Genomic DNA, 13,358 nt, shown 5'->3' with positions numbered 1-13,358 from the left:
TGTCTGAAATCAAGTCCTCCGAAGTCTCTAGGGGTGACTCTGCTCCCTGCTTCCTCAGCTTCTGGTGAAGCCAGGAGATCCCTGGCTTGTGGCGGCGTCTCTGCCTCTGTGGTCACGTTGCCACCACTTTTCTGTCTCTCAGGTCTCTCCTGTGTGCCTTTTAGAAGAACCTTTGTGATCGAATTCAGGGCTGATCTGGGTAATCCAGGATAAGTGTCTCTTTTCAAGACTGTTAATTTGATCACGTTTTGCAATATAAGGCGATATTTATAGATTCTGAGGATTGGGATGTGGACGTTTCTTCCTGGGGGCCACCATTGAACCCATATAACCCCTCCCCAAAATTCATGGTATCAAGAATGACTTAGAAAAGAAGAGCAAAATAAAAGCAAACAGAATGAACAAAGCAATAAAGATCAGAGCAGAAATCGAGGACATTGACAAATAGGAAAACAATACGATCAATAAATGAGCTGATTCTTTGATAAGTTCAAAGAGGGAAAACACAAATGATCAATATTAGGAATGAAACAATGAAATTACTGATGTTGCAAATATCAAAAGAATAGGAATACTATGAACAGCTATGCATATAAATAATTACTTGAAAAACCCAACCTACCACAACTTGTCAAATTTGAAATAATATGAATATCACTATAGCTATGAAATAAATTGAATTTATAATTTAAAAAACCCCTGAAAAAGATCTCCGGCCCAAATGGTTATGTTGGAAAGTTCTACGAATGAAACAATTAACACTTATTCTGCACTATCTCTTCCAGAAAATAGAATTCGGAGGAAGTATATCTACCTCCCAATTCATTTTATGAAGGCATTAACATGTTACCAAAGTAGACAAAAACAGTACAGAAAGTGAAAACACACAAAGATGCAAAAATCCTTAACAGAATAATAATGAAAAATCAGCAGTGTTATAACCCATGACCTAGTGTGGGTTTTTTTTGTGGATATGAAGCTGGTTCAGTATTTGGAAATTGCATCAGTGTAATCACATAGTAAGAGGCTAAAGAAGAAATATCACATGATCATATCAATTGAGTGCAGAAAATCTCAGGGCAGTATTCACTCACCATTCAAGACAAAAGTCTCAGGAAAGTAGAACTAGAAGGAAACGTCAACTGAACAGCATCTACAAAAAACCAACAACTACCACTTTACTCAATGGTGAGAGACTGACGGTTTCCCCTTCCAGTTCCAATAAAGCAGGGATATCCTCTCTCACTTCTGTTATTTAACACAGTACTGGAGGCGTTAGCACAGTAAGGCAAGAAGGAAGTAAAAGACACAGGGGTTGGAGGTGAGATAAAACTCCATATTTGCAGATGGCATGATGGTTTATGTTGCTTTTCAGTCACTCAGTCGTATCCACCTCTTCGCAGCCCCCGGACTGCAGCACACCAGGCTTCCCTGCGCTCAAGTGTCTCCTGGAGCTCACGCAAACCCATGTCCGTCGAGTCTGTGAGGCCATCTGGCCATCTCCTCCTCTGTCACGCACTTGTGCTCCTGCCCTCAGCCTTTCCCAGCATCGGGGTCTTTTCCAGTGAGTCAGCTCTTCACATCAGGTGGCCAAAGGATTGGAGCTTCAGCATCAGTCCTTCCAATATTCAGGGTTGATTTCCTTTAGAATTGACTGCTTTGATCTCCTTGCTGACAAGGGACTCTGAAGAGTCTTCTCCAGCACCACAGTTCAAAAGCATCAATTCTTTGGCACTCAGCTTTCTTTATAGTTCAGCTCTCACATCCCTACATGACTACAGGAAAAACCATAGCTTTGACTATATGGACCTTTGTCAGCAAAGTGATGTCTCTGCTTTTCAATCCTCTGTTTAGGTTTGTCATAGCTTCTCTTCCAAGGAGCAAGCGTCTGTTAATTTCATGGCTGCAGTCACCATTTGCAGTGATTCTGGAGCCCAAGAATGTCTGTTGTTCCATTGTTTCCCAATCTATTTGCTTGGTAGAAATTCCAAAGAATCTACAAAAGCTCTCCTAAAACTAAATGACAGGATATAAGATAAACACTCAAAATTCTATACTAGATGAGCACATGAAAACCAAAATTAAAAATACATAGCATTTATAATTAACCCAAAACCAAATTAAAATTTAGATGTATTAGTATCCAACATCCAAATAGTTCATATACCTCAATATATATATATATTTTAAATAAGCAACCTGATTAAAAAAAAATGGGTAGAAGATCTAAGGAGAAATTTTTCCAAAAAGGAAATGCAGAGAGCCAACAGGCACATGAAAAGATACTCAGCTAATCATCAGGGAAATGCAAATCAAAACCACGGTGAGATATCACCTCACATCTGTGCGAGTGGCTGTCATCAAAAAGAACACAAACAGCAAATGTTGGCAAGTGTGTGGAGGAGAGGGAGCTCCGGTACACTGTTGGTGGGAATGTAAATTGGTACAGCCACTATGGAAAACAGTATGGAGGCTTTTCAGAAAAACTGAAGATAGTACTAGCATATGACCTAGCCATTCCACTTCTGAGTATATATAAGAAAAAAACAAACACTGATTACAAAAAGGACACATGCATCTCAGTGGTCATAGCAACATTATTTGCGGTTGTCAAGATATGGAAAACAACATAAATGTTCATCAAGAAATAAATGGGTAAAGAAAATGTATATATACAATGGAATACTATAAAAAGGAATGAAATTTTGCCACTTGGAGCAACATGGATGGACTCAGAAGACATTATGCTAAGTGAAGTCAGAGAAAAATACAGCATGATATGACATATGTGGAATCTAAAAAGTACAACAAAACTGTAAGAGAAAAGAAACAGGCTCATGGACACAGAGAACAAACCAGTGGCTGTGGTGGGGAGAGGGAGGCAGGGAGGGACAACGTACGGGAGAGGAGGGGGCCGTACACACAGCTGGTGTAAGACAGGCTCAGGGATGCATTGTGCACACACGGAATGTAGCGCGTAAAACTATAAATGGAGTGTAACCTTTAACATTGTCTAAAAAATAAAAATAGATCCCAAGAAACCCACCCCCCCCAAAAAAAAAAAAAACTAGGTGTAAACCTAACAAAACATGTATAGGACTTGAATGCTGAAAACTGTGAAAATGAGGATGAGGAAATCCGAAGGACTGAGTAAATGAAGTATCCCGTTCATGGGTCGGGGGCCCAATGACTTAAAAGTGTCAGTTCTCCCCACGTTAATAATCAGGGTGAAAAATTTCTACCAAAATCCAAGCAATACTTTCTGTAGGTATACGCAAGATCATTCTAAAATTTATTTGGAGCTTAGGAGCTAAAATAATTGTGAAAGAGAAGAGTGAACTGGAAGTAATGACACTACCCAGTTTCAAGACATTATAGTCAAGACTGTGTGATGTTAGATAAATAGACGCATCATAGATCAATTGAGTAGAATAGAGGACCGAGCGGAGAAGGCAATGGCAAGCCACTCCAGTACTCTTGCCTAAAAAATCCCATGGATGGAGGAGCCTGGTAGGCTGCAGTCTGTGGGGTCGCTATGGGTCAGACACGACTGAGCGACTTTACTTTCACTTTTCACTTTCACACATTGGAGAAGGAAATGGCAACCCACTCCAGTGTTCTTGCCTGGAGAATCCCAGGGACGGGGGAGCCTGGTGGGCTTCCGTCTATGGGGTCACACAAAGTCGGACACGACTGAAGTGACGCAGCAGCAGCAGCAGCAGCAGAGGACTGAGAAATAGCCCCACACAAGTACAACCCACTGATTTTTGACAAAGGTGCAAAAGTAACTCAATGGAGAAAGGACAGTTTTTTGTTTTTTTCTTAGCCATACCACGTGCCTTGCAGGATCTTAGTTCCCCAACCAGGGGTTGAACCCCAGGCCACGACAGTGAGAATCAAGTCCTAACCCCTGGACCACCAGGGAATCCTGAACGATAGTCTTTTTAACAAATAGTTGGATTTCCATCAGCAAAAAAAAAAAAAAAGATCATAGAGTTAAGTATAAAATATAAAACTATAAAACTGATAAGAAAAATACATAAAGTTTTCAGGGTGTAGAGCTTGGGTGAAGTTTTCAGGCATTATGTCAAAACTATGGTCCATAAAATTTTAAAAATCAATAAAGTAGACTCCATCAAAATTGAGAACTTTTTCTCTGTGAAAGATACTTAAGGGAATGAAAAGCTATAGACTTGGAGAAAATATTTGCAAACCATATAGTTCACAAAGGATTCCTCTAGAATATATACAGAATTCTCAAAGTACCTTTTTAAATTAACAATCTCATTAGAAAATGGACAAAAGCCATGGAGAGACATTTCACAAAAAACAAATATATATATATATACACACACACACATGAATGGCAGTCATATAAATAGATGTTCATTATAACTGGTTACTGCTGCTGCTGCTGCTAAGTCACTTCAGTTGTGTCCAACTCTGTGCGACCCCACAGACAGCCTCCCACCAGGCTCCCCCGTCCCTGGGATTCTCCAGGCAAGAACACTGGAGTGGGTTGCCATTTGCTTCTCCAATGCATGAAAGCAAAAAGTGAAAGTGAAGTCGCTCAGTCGTGTCCGAATCTTGGTGACCGCATGGACTGCAGCCTGCCAGGCTCCTCTGTCCATGGGATTGTCCAGGCAAGAGTACTGGAGTGGGTTTCCATTGCCTTCTCCGAACTGGCCACTAGAGAAACACAAATTAAAATGATTCATGGTAAAATATCACTCATCAAAATGGCTAACTTTAAAAATAGTGACAATATGAAGTGAACCCCTGGGAAACAGTCACTCATAGATTGCTCATGGCATGTAAATCGGTGTTCTGGCACGGTTTGGCAGTTTCTTAGGAAAAACTAAATGGATACCATATGACTCAGCAATCAATCATATTCCTGGCATTTTGCCTAGAGACATGAAATCTTAGGTCCACACAGGAGGGTGTTCATTGCAGCTTTATTTTTAATGGCTAACAACTGGAAACAACACTTCCTACAACAGGTGAATAGTTAAACTATGATACATCACAGCTTGGAGATCTCAGGAATAAAAAAGCATGAACTATTGGTACGGGCAACAATTTGGATGAATCTCAAAGACGTTATCTCAGTGAAAAAAACAACTGGTCTCAAACAGTCACACAGTGTGTAGTTCCATTTATAGCGTCTTTCTCAGAATGAATGTTATGAAATGGAAAACACAGGGAAATTAGTGATTTCCTGGAATTAGGAGTGTAGGAGGGTGGATATTTAAGCTCATGTAGTAGAATTCTGTATCTTGATTCTGGTGTACGTGTGCCGGCATGCCCAGTCACTCAGTGGTGTCTGACTCTTTGCGACCCCATGGTCTGCCAGACTGCTCTGTCCATGGGATTCTGCAGGCAGGAATACTGGAGTGGCGTGCCATGCCCTCCTCCAGGGGGGTTTCCTGACCCAGGGATTGAACCTGGGTCTCCCACGTTGCAGGTGGATTCCTTACCGTCTGAGCCACCAGGGAAACCCATGAATACTAGAGTGGGGTGCCATGCCCTCCTCCAGGGGATCTTCCGAATCCAGGGTTGAGCCCAGGTCTCCCACACTGCAGGCAGATCCTTTACGCTCTGAGCCGCCAGGGACGCCCCAGAGGTTATACAAATCCGTATGTGGCCCAGTGACATAGGGCTGCACGCACACATTGGCTCCGTGTCAGTCCCCTGGTTTTGAGAAAAACTATGCAGCTTGCGTGAGATCTTTCCAACTTCTTGCAAATCTTGTAATTGTTTGACACTTTCCATGGATCTATAGTTATTTTAAAATTAAAAAGTTTAACAGCAGAAGATCCCTGGAGGTGGAAGCCCAGATTTGTGGATGGATGTTGGTGAGGGGGGAGTCTGGGGAGAAGAAGCAGAGATGGTAATGATGGAAAGATTGTGAGTGATGCGGACATTTAGGAATATTCTAAGTACATGCAAGAAGTGCTTCGCAACATGGATGAGCCTAGAGATGCTCCTACTAAGTGAAACAAGTTAGTGAAAGAAAAATACTCTGTATTCTTGTTTATAGGTGGGATCTAACAACAAAGTGAACAAATGTATGTAACAAAGCAGAAACAGACTCAAAGATGCAGAGAACAAACTCGTGACCCCCAGAGGGGAGGGATGTGATGGGGTGGGGTTAAAGGTACAAACCATTATGTATAAAATAAGCTACAAGGAGCTACTGTACAGCACAGGGAATATAGCCATTATTCTGTAATCCCCTTACATAAAATTTAATCTTTAAAAATCGTGAATCACTATGTTGTCCACTTGTAACTAGTATAATATCGTAAGCCAACTATAGTTCAAAAAAAGAGTGCTCATTATGACCATAATTCCACATTTTCTTTCAAAGTAACCACTAAATTCTTATGGGTTGTAAGAACAGACTATGGCCAAAAAAAGGCAAGACCGTTTGTCAATGAAATAGAGCCAAAGGACCGTCAAGTCACATGTGCCAGGCAGTGCAACTGGAGGTGAGAGACACTGCCGGGTCCCTCCGAAGAGCCGAAAAAATTCAGAGCGACAAGAGGTGGTGTGACTCATCCGTTGGTCACAGGGGATTAGCATTATGATATTGTGCCATTTAGTTGATGGCACTTTTTTCCTTAGTGGTATTGGGTTGGCCAAAATGTTCGTTCAGTCTTTTTCTGTACGATGGCTCTAGTAGCACTTAGTTGTCTTTTTCATTCAAAATAATTTTGTTACATCGTACTGTGACAGCTGTCATATCATCATGCATTAAAACAAAGAAACCACATTGGTGAATTTTTGTGTAACCATTTAAATATGGAAGATGGAAGAAAAAAGGAACATTTTCAGCATATGATGCCTCATTATTTAAAGGTAAAAACGCAACTGAAGCACAGTTTGCTCAGTGTATAGAGAATGTGCCCCGACTGATCGAACGTGTTAATGTTAAAAGTGGTTTGTGAAGTTTGGTGCTGGAGATTTCTCACGGGATGATGCGCCACAGTCAGGTAGACCAGTTGAAGTTTACAGCAATCAAATCAAGACATTAATTGAGAACAATCAATGTTATACCACGTGGGAGACAGGCAACATGCTCAAAATATCCAAAGCAAGCCTTGATCATCATTTGTACCGGCTTGGTTCTGTTCATCGCTTTGATGTTTGGGTTCCACGTAAGTGAAGCAAGGAGAACCTTCTTGACCCTATGTCCACTTGTGATTCTCTATTTAGAAGTATGAAAACTTTCTGTTTTTAAAGCAAGTTGTGGTGGGCGATGAAAAGTGGACGCTGTACAGTAGTGTGGGTAGAAGGGATCCGGGGTCCCTTCCTCTTCATGTACATCTCTCTGCGTCGGTGGCCTCATCAGAGAGGGCTCTCCTGGCCAGCCTCTCTGCCTGGTACCCATCCCTGCCCCACCTCCCAGGGCTGCCCTGTAACTCTGTTGTTTTCTTTGTTTTTATGCTACTTACTACCATCGGATATATTTATTTGTCCCTCCACACCCTCCCCTACTAAAAAGGTCCACAAAGCACAGCATTAACAGATACACACTACCCTATATAAAACAAACTAACAATAACCCCTGTTGTAAAGCACAGAGAACTACGGCCTCCCTGATGGCTCAGTGGGTAAAGAATCCACCTGCAATGCCGGACACAGGAGGTGTGGGGTTTAGTCCCTGGGTTAGGATGATCACTTGCAGTAGGAAATACCCACTCCAGTATTCTCACCTAGGAAATTCCATTGACAGAGGAGCTTGGAGGGCTACAGTCCATACGGTCGAAAAGAGTCAAACGCAACTGAGCGACTAAGCACACACACATACAGGGAACTATGTTCAGTATCTTGTAATAATCTGTCATGGAAAGGGTTTTCAAAAGAATGCTTATGTAAATGTATAGATTTTTTAAAAGTATTTGATTATATTTTAAAGAATGTATATGTATTTTAAAGGAATATATTTGATTATATATATTTATGTATATTTTTGAAGAATGTATGTATAGATACATTTTTAATATTTGTTTATTGGGCTGCATCATTTCTTAGTTTCAGCATTTGGACTTAGTTGCTGTGTGGCATGTGGGGTCTTAATTCCTGGTCCAGGGGTCAAACCAGCGTCCCCTGCATTACAAGGCAGATTCTTAACCACTGGACCACCAGGGAAGTCCCAAAATGTGTGTGTATATGTTTATTTGGTTATATGTATATATACACACATATATATAACCAAATCACTTTGCTGTTACCTAAAACTAGCAAAATATTGTAAATAAACTTCAATTAAAAGAAAAACCTCTACAGGAGGGGACTCGGTCTGTCCCTTGCCATATACCCAGACTCCAGAGCAGTGCCTGGCTCTTAATAGGTATTCAGTAAGTATCTGTTGATTGAATGAGCACTTTTTACCCCAGAGAAATTTCCTCAATCACATTTTGTCTCAGAAGTACCGAGCACCATCTCTTTAAAGGTTTCAGGCTTTGGGAATCTTGAGAGACAAGGACTTTTTGCTCTGTTACTTTTTTTTTTTTTCTATAACTTTTTTGTAACAGAAACAGCCTCAATTATTGTCTTGGGATGGGTGGAAGGGAGGAAAAAATGGACAGTTCAGGTTTCAAAAATACTATCCCCACAGCAGCTCTTAACGTTCCATTTCCCCAAGAAAGTCCACAGACTTGTAGGTTCAAAAGTAGAGAATGGTGTTTCTCCTGGAGCCAAAACACTTTCCATGTAGAGCCCTGAGGCCCTGCTCATCACCTTTTCTTTTTTTTTTGACCACACCACGTGGCTTGCAGGATCTTAGTTCCTCGACTGGAATTGAACCCGCAGCCTTCGCAGTGAGAGTGCAGAGTTCTCTAGTTGCAGAGCCCAGGCTCTAGATCTCACCAGCTCAAGTAGTCGCAGGCCAAGGGCTAGTGCCCTGCAGCATGTGGGATAATCCTTCCCCATCCAGAGACTGAACCTGTTTCTCCTGCATTGGATACTCAACCCTGGCCCACCCGGGGAAGTCCCGCAAATATTTTTCCTGCTAAGATGAAAATAAAAGGCAAGAATGGAGCAGAGAGTGCCCGAGTGTTGTTTGGGACTGTCACAAGGACGCGGCTCCTGGGTGGGGACTCAAGCGATGGGCAGAAGGAAGCCGGCAGCTGCCTGAACATCCAGAGACGAGCCCTGAAGCAGGCACCTGTGTGCACAGTGTGTCCCAGACAAAGGGGACGGTGAGAAGAAGCAAAGCGGGGAGTTAGTAGGAGGTGGATCACATGAGGCCTTGTAGGCCATGAAAGGAGTGTGCTTTAATTTTAAGTGCAATGAGAGGGTATTTAAGCAAATGAATGACATATCCTGATGCATGTTTTTAAAAAAATCACTTTTGTCCCATTTGGAGAATGGCTCGTAGGGAAGAAGAGCAGATGTGGGGAGCCCACTGCCTCCCAGTAGGGAGGCAGTGAGAAGGAATCAAAACCACAGTAGATCGGACCAGGGTGGTGGCACAGATGTGGCAAGAGGTAATCCGACTCAGAATAGATACGCTGGAGACAAACGAGATGAGACTCGCTGACAGGCTGAGTGTGGGGTACAAAAAGGGCAGTTAAGAATGGCTCCACAGGCTTTGGCCTGATGGCAGGGCAGATTCAATGTCATTAACTCAGACGGGGAAGAGTTAAGGAGCAGTTAATGGGGGCAAGAAGTAAGAATTTGTAGGACAGTTTATCCTCAAATGTCTATGATAATGGACAGAGAGGATGTCCACTATGCGGTTTGATATATGAGACTAGAGCTCAAGGAAGATCAGGGCTAGAAATATAAAAGGAGTTTTCAAACTAGACACATCATTTTTTTTTTTAAGTTTTTAATTGGAGGATAATTGCTTTGCAGTGCTGCAGTGCTCTCTATCGTGCATCAACTCGAATTAGTCATAATTATATATACATACCCCCTCCCTTTTGAGCCTCCCTCCACGCCCCATCCCACCCTTCCAGGTCCTCACAGAGTGCCAGGCTGGGTTTAAAAGGGCGTTTAAAACCGGACAAGGTGGAAAAGCCAGTTAGAGGATCAAGGCCGCAGGCACTTTCCCAAGAAAGCTGGTGGGTGGAGCAGAAGCCAGGAACCAGCACAGACACACAAAGCAGCTGAGAAGGAGCGGTGAGTGAGGGAGAGGGAGGGAGAAGGAAAACCCACAGCAGGGACTAACCTAGAAGCCAGTGAAGACACCCCAGCAAGACGACGGCGACCAGGTGGGCCAGTGCTACTGGTTGGCCCAAGAAGATAAGCTTGGTCCAGAGTACTGACTGTTTTCCTTGGGTTTTCTGAAACTGATTATAATATACACACACACATATAAACAGTGATCCCGCAATTTCCCAGACTTGTAACTTTCATTATTTAGAGGTGAATACAAACTTTTTTTTTTAATGAGAAATAACCATCCTTCAGAACAAAATAATAGGAATAAAATCTGGAATAGGAAAAAAGGAAAAGAGAGACTATCTAAATGTTCTCATAGATCTCTAGATCTGATAGACAGAGTGCCTGATGAACTCTGGACGGAGGTTCATGACATTGTACAGGAGACAGGGACCAAGACCATCCCCATGGAAAAGAAATGCAAAAAAGCAAAATGGCTGTCTGAGGAGGCCTTACAAATAGCCGTGAAGAGAAGTGAAAAGCAAAGTAGAAAAGGAAAGATATAAGCATCTGAATGCAGAGTTCCAAAGAATAGCAAGGAGAGATAAGAAAGCCTTCCTCAGCGATCAATGCAAAGAAATAGAGGAAAACAACAGAATAGGAAAAACGAGATCTCTTCAAGAAAATTAGAGATACCAAGGGAACATTTCATGCAAAGATGGGCTCGATAAAGGACAGAAATTGTGTGGACCTAAGCCACTCCAGTACTCTTGCCTGGAAAATCCCATGGACGGAGGAGCCTGGTGGGCTGCAGTCCATGGGGTCGCTACTAGTCAGACACGACTGAGCGACTTCACTTTCACTTTTCATTTTCACACATTGGAGAAGGAAATAGCAACCCACTCCAGTGTTCTTGCCTGGAGAATCCCAGGGACAGCAGAGCCTGGTCGGCTGTCGTCTATGGGGTCGCACAGAGTCAGACACGACTGAAGTGACTTAGCAGCAGCAGCAGCAACAGAAGCAGAAGATATTAAGAAGAGGTGACAAGAACACACAGAAGAACTGTACAAAAAAGATCTTCACAACCAAGATCATCATGATGGCGTGATCACTCACCTAGAGCCAGACATCTTGGAATGTGAAGTCAAGTGGGCCTTAGAAAGCATCACTACGAACAAAGCTAGTGGAGGTGATGGAATTCCAGTTGAGCTATTTCAAATCCTGAAAGATGATGCTGTGAAAGTGCTGCATTCAATATGCCAGCAAATTTGGAAAACTCAGCAGTGGCCACAGGACTGGAAAAGGTCAGTCTTCATTTCAATCCCAAAGAAAGGCAATGCCAAAGAATGCTCAAACTGCCACACAATTGCACTCATCTCACACGCTAGTAAGTCATGCTCAAAGTTCTCTAAGCCAGGCTTCAGCAGTATGTGAACCATGAACTTACAGATGTTCAAGCAGGTTTTAGAAAAGGCAGAGGCACCAGAGATCAAATTGCCAACATCCGCTGGATCATGGAGAAAGCAAGAGAGTTCCAGAAAAACATCTATTTCTGCTTCATTGACTATGCCAAAGCCTTTGACTGTGTGGATCACAATAAACTGTGGCAAATTCTGAAAGAGATGGGAATACCAGACCACCTGACCTGCCTCTTGAGAAACCTGTATGCAGGTCAGGAAGCAACAGTCAGAACTGGACATGGAACAACAGACTGGTTCCAAATAGGAAAAGGAGTACGTCAAGGTTGTATATTGTCACCCTGCTTATTTAACTTACATGCAGAGTACATCATGAGGAACGCTGGGCTGGAAGAAGCACAAGCTGGAATCAAGATTGCCGGGAGAAATATCAATAACCTCAGATATGCAGATGACACCACCCTTATGGCAGAAAATGAAGAGGAACTAAAAAGCCTCTTGATGAAAGTGAAAGAGGAGAGTGAAAAGGTTGGCTTGAAGCTCAACTTTCAGAAAACAAAGATCATGGCATCTGGTCCCATCACTTCATGGGAAACAGATGGGGAAACAGTGGAGACAGTGTCAGACTTTATTTTTTTGGGCTCCAAAATCACTGCGGATGCTGATTGCAGCCATAAAATTAAAAGACGCTTACTCCTTGAAAGGAAAGTTATGACCAACCTAGATAGTATATTAAAAAGCAGAGACATTACTTTGCCAACCAAGGTCCATCTAGTCAAGGCTATGGTTTTTCCCGTGGTCATGTATGGATGTGAGAGTTGGACTGTGAAGAAAGCTGATCGCCGAAGAATTGATGCTTTTGAACTGTGGTGCTGGAGAAGACTCTTGAGAGTCCCTTGGACTGCAAGGAGATCCAACCAGTCCATTCTAAAGGAGATCGATCCTGGGTGTTTATTGGAAGGAGTGATGCTAAAGCTGAAACTCCAATACTTTTGCCACCTCATGCGAAGAGTTGACTCACTGGAAAAGACTCTGATGCTGGGAAGGATTGGGGGCGGGAGGAGAAGGGGACGACAGAGAATGAGATGGCTGGATGGCATCACCGACTCGATGGATGTGAGTTTGAGTGAACTCCGGGAGTTGGTGATGGACAGGGAGGCCTGGTGTGCTGTGATTCACGGGGTCACAAAGAGTCGGTTACGACTGAGCGACTGAACTGAACTGAAATGTTCTCAAGGGACTCAAGATGTTGAGAAGCTTCAGAATAAAGCTTAAAGGCCAAGAATAAGCTGCTGCTGCTGCTAAGTCACTTCAGTCATGTCCAACCCTGTGCGACCCCATAGACGGCAGCCCACCAGGCTCCCCCGTCCTTGGGATTCTCCAGGCAAGAACACGGGGGTGGGTTGCCAGTTGGCTCAAATGGTAAAGCGTCTGCCTGCAATGTGGGAGACCAAGGTGCGATCCCTGGGTCAGGAAGATCCCCTGGAGAAGGAAATGGCAACCCACTCCAGTACTCTTGCCTGGAAAATTCCACGAACTGAGGAGCCTGGTAGGCTACGGTCCATGGGCTCGCAGAGTCAGACACGACTGAGCGTCTTCACTTTCACTTTCTCCAATGCGTGAAAGCGAAAAGTGAAAGTGAAGTCGCTCAGTCGTGTCTGACTCTTCGAGACCCCATGGACTGTAGTCTACCAGGCTCCTCCGTCCATAGGATTTCCCAGGCAAGAGTACTGGAGTGAAGGTTACCATTGCCTTCTCCGGGTGACATACTCATTGATGTTAATTATTTTCTCTTCTCCTTTTATACATTTCTCAGATTTTGCT

This window comes from Moschus berezovskii, chromosome 26, assembly GCF_049115385.1.
Source record: "Moschus berezovskii isolate FMDL1 chromosome 26, NW_MosBer_1.0, whole genome shotgun sequence".
NCBI classification, from domain to species: Eukaryota; Metazoa; Chordata; class Mammalia; order Artiodactyla; family Moschidae; genus Moschus; species Moschus berezovskii.
Note: the sequence above shows the minus strand (reverse complement) of the source record.